The following is a 15,143-nucleotide window of genomic DNA, read 5'->3' on the forward strand; positions in this document are numbered from 1 at the left end:
TCCAACAACTAAGCTTTGCATCCATTTTTTCCAAGGTATTGCACCATACCTTACTTGATCTCGACCCTTTTTTTTTAAGGCAATTCACAAATACTTACAGGGAAACAAACCTTTTTTGTATCCCATGATCTTACATATTTGTTATTCTATATCAGATCTTGTATTTATAAAATAAATCTTAGATTTGAGCTCATTTACTTTCTATCCTAAGGCTTCCATATAAGCTTTAATGATGGTTTTTACGCCAAGAGCCTCTTTAACTATGCTTTTTCTAGGCAGGATTGTATCATCTGCATATTATTGATGAGTAATGTTGGGCATATTTTTAGTAACCATAATGACTAAAATCTTTTGATTTCTTTGTGCATCAACCACTACTCTCCCAAATGCTTATGCCATGATGATGTAAACTGATGGAGATAATGGGTCTCCTTGTCTGATCCCCCTTGATATATCAAAGAAACCTTTTGGCATTCTATTAATGAGAATTGAGATTTTGGGGGTGGATATGAATTTGTAAATGAGATTGATTTATTGATTAGAGAATCTGAAGGCTTCCAAAACCTTACATAAAAACCTCCCATCAACCATGTCATATGCTTTTTGAATGTCTAGTTTCATAAACATGCATGCCTCTTTGTTCGTACAAGCAGAATGTATTATCTCTTGAATGGTAATGATGCCACTGAGAATGGATCTACCTGGTACAAATCCTATTTGATCCTCTGATACTATTTTAGGAATAATACCCTTAAGTTTATTTGATAAGATCTTGGAAAAAACTTTGTAAATAGTGTTACAAAGAGCGATCAGTTTGAAGTCTCCTGGAGACTTAGGATCTGATTTCTTGGGAATTAAGGTAAGAAAGGAATGGTTGGTTTCTTATAGAAGAGCACCTCCATTTCTTGAAGCTTCAATCACTTTCCATAGATCTATGCCTATAATATCCCAACATTTTTGAAAAAAGAAGGCCTGAAAGCCATTTGGCCCAAAGGATTTATCCGGATTCATATCAAAGACTACCCTCCTCACTTCTTCCAAGGTGATAGGTTTATTTAGAGCCTTATTATCTTCAGTTGTGATGGTTTTAGGGATGACTTTGAGAAGATTATCTTGCGCTATTTTATTTGATCCTTCATAATTGTTTAAGATATTCTGAAAGTATTCTACAAATTTATTTGCAATTTCACTTGGTTTATCAGTTAGGATGCCTAAGTGATTTTTGATACATGTTATTCTACTCTTTGATCTATTATAAAGTGGAATTATGGAAGAATTTTGTATTCTGATCCCTTTCATCCAACCATCTTTCTCTTGATTTTTGTCTCCAGAAAATTTCCTCTTTGGATAATATATCCTCTTGCCTTGCTAATAATTCTTTTTCCAATAAATAGTTGTCATTGTTCATACCTTTATTAATAATTTCTAAGTTTAAATCCTTTAATTGCTTTTCTAAATCTAATTTTTCTTTAAAGATGTTATTGAAGTGTTCCTTATTCCATTTGAGAATTCTTTCTTTAAGCATCCTCATTTTGGCAACAAAAATGAACATCTTTGAGCCTTCAAAGTTGTCTTGTGCCCACCAATCTTTAATAATATTGATGAAGTTGGGATCTAAAAACCACATTTTGTCACATTTAAATGGGTTCCTAGCAAGTTTATGTGGCTCTAAAAATTCAAATCTGACCGAGAAATGATCGGACCCAACAATTGGTAACATAGAGGATTGAAAATTTAGATTGTTAGCATCTAGGTCACCTTTAATCAAGAACCTATCCAATTTTTCCACAATGTAAGTGAAATCCTTCCTCCTATTATTCCATTTGAGAGTCCCATTGTTGATCGGAATATCAATCATGTTATGAGAGTCACACCATTCTTTTAAGTCTTTGGATGCTTGAGATAAATGAAGATTTCCACCTACTTTTTCATTAATATCTAGAATTGTGTTAAAGTCCCCCCCTAATAAAAACAAGCTGCCCTTGAGATTATTCATAAAGATGCCAATCTCTTCCCAAACTAATTTTTTACCAAGATTACTAATTGGACTGTAGACATTAATAAGGATAAACTTAAGATTTGATTTTAAACTCTAAACGCTACCACTAATCCAATAATTATTGATGTTTAGAATATCTATGAAAACCTTCCTGGGGTTCCAAAAGATTCCCAAACCCCCTAAAGCTCCTAATGATTCTTGAAAAATAGAGTTCCTTCTAATTTATTTAATTTAGTTTCCTAAATTAGCACAATATCAGATTTGAAGGATTTGAGGTTATGTTTTAATAACCTTTTTTGTTAAGGGCATTAAGACCCCTAGTGTTCTAGGTGGTGATCTTCATACCTCTTCGGGAAGGTACTTCCCCTTTTCCATTGTTAAATAGTTGATCTATCATTTGTTGTTCCCTGTTGTGCCCATCTACTTCCCTTAGTTCCTTTAATGATCTTCTTCCTCTTGTGCCTTTCAATTTTCCACAAATTGGTGATTTAAGACCTTCTTGATTAATATGAATCCTGAGTTGGTCTAAATTTGATTCCAACTTTTGTACAGCCACAATCTTATCACAAGTGTTCTTTTCGGTTTCTTCATGTTCAAGTTCTCTCAATATTTGTTTTATGAGACCAAAATGCTTCCCTAGATCTAACTCTGAACCTACTTTTCTTTCATTGCTCATATCTTTGTCCTTTTGTTCCACAGTTATTCCTTGTTCTTTCATCTAAGATTAATTCATGTTATTATCCTCATTCTCAATGTTTAATAGATCTTTTCTTAGATCTTCATAGGTGTAATTGCTCCCACCTAATTTGAGGATTCTCTAAATTAAATTATCCTTCTAAGTGTCAATGATTTTATCAATATTCTCAAAGTAAAAAACTTGAACTAATTCATCAATTAAATAATTGAGGCTATCTTCTTCTGGTTTTGAAATGCTCATATTTCCCACCACTGGATCCAAGATACTGTCCCTGTTCAAGAAAACATGAAATTCCTTTGTTGAAAATTTTTCTTCTTTCTTTGTATCCATTTCCATGTCCTTTTGGTTGCTGATTGGGGTAAATGGTGAATTTATTGTAGCACCTAGAGTTTTCCTAAACTTGTATGGCCTATTAGTAACTGGACTTACTATTTTGTCCTCATGCTTTTGTGGCTGACAGTGCTCCATTTGGCTCTTTTCCTTCTGAATTTTATGTTCCTCTTTATTTTTATCATCTAGATCAAATAGCAACGAGTTCTCTATGTCCTCTATATTTCCCTTTTTATTGTCCCATGTAGCCTCTGCTTGTTGTAATTAAGGATTCGCTTTGTGTTTTGTATCTTCACTTTTGTGACTTACCTTAATCTCTGCATACTTATCCTCGGGTTGGAACTCTATCTCCTTAAGTATTGCTATGACAGTATTGGATTTTTCTTTTTCTTTTTCTTTATGTATCAACTGATCCTGCAAATGTTGTGATTCTTTGTCTTCATTGTTTTCCTTGACTGTTCCCTTTTCTGCTATCTTACTCTGTCCCCCGCTACTTTTTGATGATTTCTTCTTTCCTCTGGATTTTTGTTTCTTGATAGAGTTGAAATCATTTTTTAATTCTTGTTTCTCCTTATGGTCAGCCACTATGATTAATTTGAGCTTAACTTTGTCTGATAGAAAATTCTTTGTCCATCTACTAACTGTCCCTTCTATACAAAATGGCTCTGTCTGGAACTCAAACTCATCATGAGAAGATGTAGAAATTTTTTGATCTATATATCTTTGACAACTTCTTTTCTTCATGATTCTTAACCAAGGGAATTTGTTGTTGAAATCTGAAGGGAGAGGTAGAGTCTTGAATCTGATTTTGTTAGTGCCATCTAATCTTATAATCTTTGCTATTTTGCCTTCATAGATTTGCAATTTTAGATCATAAGTAGCTTTGTTAGTTATTACTTCCCTCTACATCTGAGTTGATTAAATAAACTTTCTTTTGATGAACATTTTAACATTGTTATAGCACTAAAAGGAGGAGTCAATACCAATATGCTCTCCCAAAGCAGATCTTATACATCTAAGAATTTCTATTTTGAGAAGCTCTAGAGGTAAAGACTAGATGTTAAACTAAGTTGGGCTCATAAAGTCTAGCCCTTCTACTTTAAAATCATGGGAAAATTCTATGAATTTAACCACATGTCCTTTAAAGTAGCACTCAGATACTGAAATAAATTCTTTCTTAACAGAATCGTCCACACAATGTAAATATAGAATCTTATCTGAGAAGTGAGAAATACTTACTTATTCATCACAATTTTCTTCTAGCCACTCAAAGAGAAGGGGGAGATATTTCTGAGGATCATTCCATACCATGAAAATTCCTCCCTTTTGACATTCCATCCAAGTCTCTTTGACTTCCATATAAGGGATAATTATAGCGTTATCTACAGGTTTTGCTGGAGACTATGAATCATGTAGATTTTTAAGGTTTGGTAGAGAAAAGGCATAAGTCAGTGCTTGATGATGATGAGGGGGGTTGTATGAATTCAAATCAAACATATTAGATGAGGAAGGAATCCTAGACTTATTAGAATGAGGTGAATTGAAGGGTGAATGAAATTCTGAGTCTACTATGTTTTGGGGTATTCTGCGAAATTGACGATAGGCATATTTGGTTAAATTGGAAACCCTAAATTAATTATCTAGGTTATGAATGGTGAAGATCACATGTTTTCTAGGGATACCTAATAGATTTGACAAAAAAGGAGGAATTTTGGTCGCAAATCTATGCCCTTTAACTGTCTTTTGCATCAAACATGCCCCTTGATGCCTTTGATGATTTTGTTGCTTTCCTTTGAAGTTCTCCAAAATGGAGAAGTTTTTGGCCATTGCAATTATGTATTTATGTGAATATTGAGTGGCCAAAGTAGACCATGTTCTGCTATGATCATTTGGAAGAATTCGTGGAAGATTGCCATTTGCATGAGGCGACCTAGGGTTTTTGCTTTGAGTTTTTTTATAATATGACTACCCTACTTTTTTCGTTGCTCTATAGGTTTTTGCCTTTTTTTTTATATGATTCATTATAATGACACAAATTTTATTAATCCTATGGGATTGAGGAAATTTTTTCCAAAGGTGGATATGCACAAATTTGATGGCAAGGATCCTCTAACATGGATAAATCAAATGGACAATTTTTTTGAAGAACATCAAATTTGATATGGACAAAAGGTCATGATGGCTTCCTTATATCTAGAACTAGATAAATTCATTTGGTATTGTTGGCTTTGTACTCATAGGAGGAAAAAGGGTCTCACTATATCATGGTCAATTTTTACAGAAGAACTCCAAGCACAATATAACAATAGTGTGACAGTAAACTTCTTTAGCCAACTTGCTAAGCTTCAATAAACAAGATCAGTTAATGATTATATTCAAAAATTCCAAAATCTATCCTTAAGAGTGGATACAATTATAGAGGATAACTTGAATGATTTATTCTTGGGTGGTCTCAAGGATCACATTCAACATGAGGTATGCATGTTTTGTCCCAACTTAGTAAATGAATCTTTTATATTGGCACACAAGGTAGAGGAGAAGTTCTTGATTCCTAGAAAGCAAGGGGTTAATGTGACAAGAGAAAATGATATTCAACACCTTCTGTTCCTCAACCTACTAGGTTGACTCCACAATAAATTGAGAAGAAAAGAGCAAAAGGTTGTGTTTCAATTGTGATAGCAAATATAGTCGATGACATAAATGTAGTGAAAAGAAATTGTTCTATATTGAAGGTCCAAGTGAGGAAGAAGAGGATGAGCCCATATCAGAGGAGGATAGGGCATTAGGTGAAGAATCACATAATTCTCAACCTATCATTTCTTGTCATGCACTTTTAGGTTTCAGTGCACCATAAACTCTCAAGGTAGTGGGTTTCTTAAAAAAGTAGAAAGTAACAGTGTTGATCAAATTAGATAATACTCATAATTTCATCAAAAAAAAGTTGGCAACTCTTCTAAATTGGTTTATATATCCAGCCTTAGAGTTTCAAATTTTGATTGCAGACGGGGGCATAATTAGTTGTTCAGGGAAGTGTCATATCATTAAATTATCCATGGGAGATTATCAACCTGATACCCCAATGTATGCAATATCCATGGGTGCAAAAGATATTGTTTTGGGAGTAAAATGGCTTACTACATTGGGAACAATTGAGATGAACTTCCAAGAACTATTCATGCAATTTCAATCAAAAGGAAAGGTAGTGAAGCTAAGGGGATTGAAGGCAAAATCTCCACAAATGGTAAGCTCTCATCAAATGGAAAAGCTTCTTAAGAAAGGTGTGGATGGATTTGTGGCCTAGCTATGTTCATTATAAGTCTCTCAATCTAATGCTCTTACTCATCCAAATTTACAAGCAATAATTAATCCTCAATCAATGATTCTTGGAGATATGCCTAAAGGACTTCCTCCTAAGAGGGATCATGACCATACCATACAACTAGTTCCAGGGAGCCAGCTACCAAACATTAGGCCTTATAGGTACCCACACATACAAAAAAGTGAGATAGAAAAAATTGTTGAGGAAATGCTAGAGGTAGGAATTATCAGGCATAGCCAAAGTGCTTACTCCTCACCTATTGTGATGGTGCGTAAGAAGGATGAAACTTGGTGCATATGTCTAGATTATAGAGTGCTCAACAAGTACACCATTAAAGATAAGTTTTCTATTCCAATCATCGATGATCTTCTAGATGAATTAAATGGAGCTATGTATTTTACCAAGTTAGATCTTAGATCGGGTTATAACCAAATTCGAATTAAGGAGGAAGATATTTTTAAGATAGCATTTCAAACTCATGAGAGTCATTATGAATTTTTGTTGATGACATTCAGTCTTACCAATGCAACATCTACATTCCAAAGTTTGATGAATTCCATTTTTAAGTTCTTGAGAAAGTTTGTGTTAGTGTTTTTTGATGATATATTAATTTATAGAAAGACTTGGGAAGAACATTTGTAGCATGTAGATCAAGTATTACAATTACTCAAAGATCATCAACCCTATGCTAAGCCATCCAAGTGTGCTTTTGGTCTTAAGGAGGAGGAGTATTTGGGACACAGTGTTTCACATGGAGTAAAGGTGGACCCTAACAAAATTAAGGCTATCATGGAATGGCCTATTCCAAAAACTATTAAGAAGCTGAGGGGTTTCTTGGGATTGATAGGATACTATAGAAGATTTGTGAATAATTATGGTCATATAGCAGCACCCCTTACCACTCTATTGAAGAAGGATTCTTTTCATTGGAATGAATATGATAATGTATCATTTGAGCAATTGAAGAAGGCTATGTGTAAAACTCTAGTTTTTTCCACTCCAGACTTCACCAAGGAATTCATTGTGGAATGTGATACTTCTAGAAATGGGATAGGAGTAGTTCTTGTGCAAGAAGGTCGACCAATTGCTTTTGAGAGTCATCAATTAAAGGCAAAAATCAAGTAAAACCTATTTATGAGTAGGAAATGATAGCAATCCTTCATGCAATTAAAACATGGATGCCTTATTTAATGGTTCGACACTTCAAGGTTAAGACAGATCATGATAGCCTAAAATATTTTTTGGAACAAAGACTATCATTAGAAGAGCAACAAAAATGGGTCACTAAGATGTTGGGATATGACTTTGAAATTGTATATTAGGGAAGGAAAATATCATGGCTGATGCACTTTCCAGGAAGAATGAAAAAGATGAAGCCTTATTGTGTGCCCTTTCAATATTACAAGAAAATTGGGTGGTAGAAGCCAAAGAAGAGTGGCAAAATGATGTTGCAAGAAGTAACCTCATCCAGCAAATAAAAAGTGACCCTAGTAGTTCAAATAAGTTTTTTTAAAAGGGGGATATTATTTGGTATGAGGGCTTGTACCTCTACAAGAATTCCACTCTTAAACACAAGATTCTCAAAGAACTACATGAGTCCCCAATTGGTGGTCATTTAGGATTTTTGAAGACATATCATCGAGTCAAGCAAGATTTTTTTTGGGAAGGGCTAAAAGGTGATGTTCAAACATTTATGGCTGAATGTTTGGTTTGTCAAAGATATAAGGGGGAACAATTAAGACACCGGGTCTCTTGCAGCTTTTATCTATTCCTAGCCAACGTTGGGACGAGGTATCCATGGACTTCATCATAGAGCTTCTCAAATCTAAAGGTCATAATGTCATCATGGTAGTAGTTGATCACCTCACTAAATATGCACATTTCATTGCATTATCACATCCTTTTATAGCAAGTATATTGGCAAAAGTTTTCTTTGAGAATATCCAAAAGCTAAATGGTACACCTAAGGTTATTGTTAGTGATCGTGATCCTATCTTTACTAGTCACTTTTGGAAAGATTTATTCTCATGTTTGGGTACTCAATTGGCTCATAGTTCTTCATACCATCCTCAATCAAATGGGTAAACTCAGGTTGTTATTAAATGTTTGGAAGGATATCTGCATTGTTTCACATCAAAAAAAAATCTCAATGGGTAGATTGGCCACCTCTTGCAAAATGGTGGTACAATACTTCTTTTCATAGCTCATCAAAAATGTCTCCATTTTTGGCACTTTATGGATATCTTCCTTCTTCCATCACATCATCATTAAAGGTGTCACCAAGAATTTAAGCAGTAGAGGACCACTTGCTTCATCATCAACAAGTACTTTGAGGACTCAAGGAGAATTTAGTTATGGCACAAAATTGAATGAAACAACAAGCAGACCAACATCATAGCGAAAGAAATTTTGAAGTTGGGGACTAGGTCTTCTTGAGATTGTAGCCTTATAAATAAATCTCAATGAAGAAACAAAAAAATAATAATAAGTTTTCTCCAAGATATTATCGACCATGCCAAATCATGAAAAAGATTGGTAGTGTTGCCTACAAGCTTGAGTTACCACCAACAACAAAGATACATCCAGTCTTTCATGCTTCTTGTTTGAAGAAGGTCATTGGGTAGAATATTCCTACCCAAACAATACTACTAGAACTTGATGAAGAAGGAAGAATAATTTTGGAACCAAAGTGCATTCTTCAAACATGTACAAAGAAGTTGAGGAACAGAACCCTAACTTAGTATCTCATCCAATGGAAGAACTTACTAGTTGAAGAGGCCACATGGGAGGATGAGGAGTTCATTCAAAAGAATCCACACTTGGTTATCATTGAGGACAATGCTTCTTTCAAGAGAAGGGAAATGCTACACCATTAATAGTGGTGTATATAGAGTTATGAATAGTCAACTTGTGGCTATCTTAATCCTTAATTAATTCATGTTATCATTATTATATTATTATTTAGGTAAGTAGGTTGGCCTAGGTGTTATGTAGGGATGTGTCTATTCAACCTAATCATAATTAGGTATATATAGGAGTTTATGAGTCTTATTTCAACATCATATTGTGAAGTGTGTTCTCACTGGAGATATTTGGAGGTTGCCCACTCAGAGTGGCCTATTACTCTCAATTATTATCAAATTTTTATATAATATTTAATATTATTTCTTCTATTGTGCAAGTTATTTCATTACATACCTTACTACTTTTTATATACCGGTCAAAGGTATTTTACTGGTTTGAGCTTTCTCTCCAATGGGGAAACACATTTTCCAAAGGATAGAACTCTCTAGAAGTGCTCCTAGAGTTGTTGCAGATGATCTTGCTAACAACTGTTGGTACACATATTGCTTGATTAATTGGATTCTATGATGCAAGAAAGTAAATAAGCCCACATAAGTGTTGTATGAAACATTCCTTGAAACACACTAATTAAGTGTTCTTTCCAAATTGAAAATTAAGTTGTCTATCTAAAACATAAGACACGTGTGATTTGGATGTAATTTTCATTTTTTCAAATTGAAATGCGTGTATGCTTAAGAAATCGATTGGTCAAATTAATAAATTAAGTATGGAAAGCTTGAAAGAGAAGGGAGTAAGAACATTTTTAGCCTATAGTCATTCAAGAATTGTGCATTCACTTTAAATTGAAAGTGAAGTGTGCAAATTGCAAAAATTTTAGAACTTTGTGCATTCATGATTGTGTGACTCTTTTTAAGCCTGTATTGAAGTGTTCATTGTCTTGTTCATTATTCCTTAGTCACTCAAGATTGAATTATGTGATGGCATGCATTGATAATTTTGTAGCTCCCAAATGAAATATAAATTCAATTTAAGTTCAAACTAATCTAAATGATGACAAAAACCAACACAGTTGCATAGTGAAGAAATTGGTTAGAAATTATAATTGCACATTCTCAGAGGTCAAAAACGTGTTCCTGCTATCATGGGTTTGTGTTCTTATAGCTTTGTGAATCATTTTTAAAATTAGTAAATAAAATAAAAGATGAAAAATAGAGACACTTGGACGAATTTACCACAATGTGTTCTCGCAAAGGATCATTCCACAAATAAAGTAGAGTGATCCCACAAGGTCAACTTGTATTCTTGTGGAATCAACTTGTATTCCCACAAGGGAAAGAATGCAAAGGTTTTTCTGATGTTAGAAAGATGAGAAGAAGAACATGTTTATTAAAAAATTTGGCTTGTAGTCTCACCTTGTCTAAATCCTAAAAATCTATTGTGAAAATCAAATGTTCATTTGTGCAGTTAGGGTTTGCAATTTTCATGTGCAAAGAAATCCTTATAAAATCCCTAGTTTTTAATCCTCATGTGTATTTTGATTAGAAACCCTCCTTGTTTTAAAATGTGTTTCTCTCTCTTAAAAGACATCAAAAATTTTCAAATTGCGACCATGCAACCAAGGTGATTGCATGGTCGTTACATGGTAAAGCTCTTAATATTTTTATGATGTGGCTGTGCAAAATAGTTAAAAGCTCAATATTCACCTAGTCATACCAATTTATTGCCAAAGTTCTTTTTAGATAGCGAAGGCACGATGTAGTTTGTAGGCAGCTGACTACAGGGTTGCATGGTTAAAGTTGAAGTCAGAACTGAAGCTGCAACCCTATTAAGAGCACAAGGATCTAACATGTTGAGGGATTAGAAGGCATAAATTTATGATTAACATGAAAACTATGATGCAATGATGTCACTAAGGTTAAATGGATGTTTGTCACAATTTCACAGCTCAAAGCTTAAATAGTTGGCACAATGGAGTGACTCAGTGACTAACTGTGATTGCATGGTCACAAGGTTCAAAAGTTAATAAGAAGTATGAATTTCAACCTAGTGAATGAGTTAAGAAATTGTGAAGAAAGCTTTGATCGTGCAATTGCATGATTAGAAGATAAAAAGAAAGATGAAGATGCGACTTAGTGACTTCTTTGATTGCAGAGTCGCATGTCTAAACTAAGTAGTTAGATGGATGCCTACGACATGGAAAAGTTGTTAAGTATGATACAAAAGATGCTTACTCACTTAATTGCATGGTTAAGTGGTCAAGAATAAAGTGAGGCTGCAACAAAGTGATCACTCAAATTATAGGCTTGATCATGCAGTCGCACAGTTAAAGAGTTATAGTTAAATAAGAGACTGTGAATTGGCGAAATAGTTTAGAACCTATGAAGTTTTCAATAGTCTCATGGTCACGTAGTTAAAACTTTAAGTTGAAGAGAAAGCTATGAAGTAGCGAAATAGTTAAGAGCTTGTGAAAACTTAATGACTGCATGGTCGTGCATCTAAAGTAATAAAAGGAAATGAAGGCAACAATCAGGCGATCACTCAAACCTAAAAGATTCACATGGTCACAATCCTTAAGTGTTAAAGTTAGAATTAAGCCACAATCATATCACATGGTCAGAAGGTTGTAAAGATTTATGTGGTCACTTAGTTATGCAATCAAGAGCATGAAGGAAAAGAAAAGCTGCAAAGCAATGATAAGGCATTTGAATAGTGAATCACTTAGTTACAAGTCTAAGGTGTTAAACATAAAGATAAACAATGAAGCAACGACCAAGGGTTTCACATAGTTGTAAGTGGGGATAAGAATTAGAAAATGAGCCTTGGGAAGTCATGGACAACTAACAATATGTAGTGTTTGCATGGTCACAACATAAGAATCTAGCAATAAAATGACTATTGTAACCTAATGATTACCAAAAAGATAGGTACTATTTGAAAAGTGCAAAAAGATTTTGAAAGCTGGTAATACAAGCATCGTAAAGCTAGATTGTAATGCTTTTTGAGTTTTCAAAAATTCTCATGCATGCTGACTTAAAGATACCACTAATGCTTTTTTGTATAAAAATTTCTATTAAAAGGTGATGCAAAGAATCTCTAATTACAAAGCATTCATAGAATTCAGAGCAAAGAAGATTGAGCACAAATTTGTTGTAGAGATTCAAGTTGCAAAAGAAGTGTTTGAAATAATTAAGGTCAAGAAAAAATGGCACAAGAAGAAGGAAAGTTGATAGCACAAGTCAACATGGAAGAAGCTGAGGAACTAAAGACCAAAATATCTAATCTATATGTGGAAGAAGGGGTCTACTTCCTACCTGGATCATCAAATGCTTAGACTGTAAATTCTCACATTTTCAAAGATACATACAACTTCTGTAGAGATGCAACCATGTCAAAAACTAATGGTAATGATTTATTCTGGTATTTTTACAATAATAGGTTTGAGAAACCACCAATTTGCGATCCATGGATCAGAAACTTGGCAAAGTTAATCATTTTAGAGGTGATAGTGGATATAGACCTAGTAAAATCCCTGATAAAGTCCTATAATCCTATAACTCATGGATTTAATAGGAAAGATATGAGTCTACTATGTACCTTGGATAGAGAGATGTTCATAGAGGTCTTCAACCTTGGAGGACCAATGACAAGGGTCATTGAACAAGAGAAAATGAATGAGATTTTCAAGAACCAAAAAATCTTTTTCATCGGTAAGGTCATGAGAAGACACATCCCTAAATTCAAAAAAGATAAGGGTGAACTCCCTAAAAAGGTAGGAGACCTCACACCTTTAGAATTTTTCAGCAAACACTTCCAATATACTATGTTTGGGATTGACAAGGTGATTGGATTGGATGGTATGATGAATGCTCCTGGCTATATATACATCATGGCCCTAAACATATAGGAATCACACCATAATGCAGGGTATGATTTTGTGACCCACATTATAAATGCAATGCATAATGAGATTACTATTGCTTAGAGGGGAGAGATGGGGACTTTCAAATTCCACCACTACTCATTGTTGATGCACATCATCCTCTACAAAAATATTTGGCATATCAATCTTGATTTCATTGAAGGAATAGAGGGGAATGGAGAAAACTTGCCAGTGCAACTATGGATTAGACCGTGGCAAAGGTTTTATCCCTATTCCAATGTTATTACTTTCTATAATGATTTTTTCTTTCCAATTTCTAATATGCTAGCAGATATAATAGAAAGGGTTCCTAGGGGGTTAGAATGCAAATAAGACCTTCTACATGCCCTAATGAGGATAGGAGACTAGGACATGATTGGGCTAGTTTGTTTCTTTTTGAAATTTTTTCTTTAATAAGGGTTTATGTATGCCCCCAACCCCCTCATATTTTTCCCAAGTACATCCTAGAGAGAATGGGGATTGTAGAATTTTTCTAGCAACCACTAATGATGAAAAGGGAATACCTAGGTCCTATAATAAAGAAGGGTTATTTTGTCCCTAGAAATATCAAAATAGGAGATTTTGCTACAGGCAACTATGCTACTAAAGAAATAGATGGATTCATGAGTGAATTCTTATTGCTTGCTACTCCTTCTAGAACCTATGATCCTAATGACCTAGTTAGGAATACCCTAAAGCAAATAAGGAAGTTCACTCTCCAAAGAAGCAAACCCTTTTGGGAAGAGGATGTAAAAATGAATTATTTGAATACAAAGGATTGTAGAGATAGGACTCTCAAGTGGAGAGAGCTTATGAGGATAGAAGAGGAGATGAAGAGAGAAGGTCCCTCTTTTAAAGGTTTTTACCATGAGAAGAGGTACTTGGATAGGTATAATAAGTGCATCAATAATTTTGATATTCCCCCAAGGTAATGTGATATTATGTAATGTCACAATAATATCAAGTGAACAGATTCACAACCTGATGAACACTGCTTCACTAATGGGGAAGAGAAAAATGAATATGGTCGAAGAGCAATTATATCAAACTTATAGCATGTCCATTGATGCAAGGAAGAAATATTAAGAGGAACTCAAAAGAACATGTATACTATAATAGAGAGTGGATACCCTTGAGGATGAGGTAAATAATTTAAGAAATGTAACCAGGCCTATCACAAAGATCAAGGATTAAGAGACCCAAACTGAAGCTAATACAAAAAAATATGGGTATAGATCAGCCAATGGAGGTAGATGAGTTGGAAGCTAGAAAGGAAACAAAGATTATAACAATGGAGAGCATGCTCTCACACAAAATAAGTGTTCTCAAATTGGCTTCTCAAAATCTTAACAATAGCTACATCACATTACAGGGAGCAGAGTACCAATGTGCAGAGGTATTATCCATTCTTTCTCCCTTGTTTATTAAGTGGGGACCCTATATTTCAGTTTTTGATAGGTTAGTCCCAATTTTGCCCCAGAAAAAGGAGTTTCCCAAAGAAACCATTATTTCCACAAGGAAAATGGTAAATATTGTAAAAGATTTAAATGCATTCTTTTATGGTAAGTTGCAAGCAATGAGTAATAAGATAAATGTCATTGCCAATGGGAGACCTAGATTCATACCTAAGATAATTGATGATGGGAATAAGCTTAATGAATACCAAGAGTGGTCAAACTCCTTTGACAATATTTTTAAGCACAAGAGGTTTATTGTCTACAACAATGGAGAAACAAATATAGCAATAGATTTTTATATTGTTGATCTTTTGTACAAGCTGGAGGCATATATGAACAAAAAAGTTGCAGAAGTTCAAGCTTTAATAGATGCAAAGTGGAATAAATGCCTAAATGAATTGAATGCAGTTAGGGGAGCCACCTAGCCAAATGAGAAATCAGATATTACCATCTAGGAGGTGATTGCTGACATAAAGGCTATTCCATCTAGAGATAATGATTGAACAAGCTAGGAAAGTTAAGGAACATTAGGAGGAAGGACAATTATATGAAAGAGACACTTTACCTTTGTAGTTCACCTATTATGGTGTGCTCTCACCATAAACTATGAAGTTGAT

This window comes from Cupressus sempervirens, chromosome 6, assembly GCF_028749045.1.
Source record: "Cupressus sempervirens isolate cs-2001-9-10 chromosome 6, ASM2874904v1, whole genome shotgun sequence".
NCBI lineage: Eukaryota > Viridiplantae > Streptophyta > Pinopsida > Cupressales > Cupressaceae > Cupressus > Cupressus sempervirens.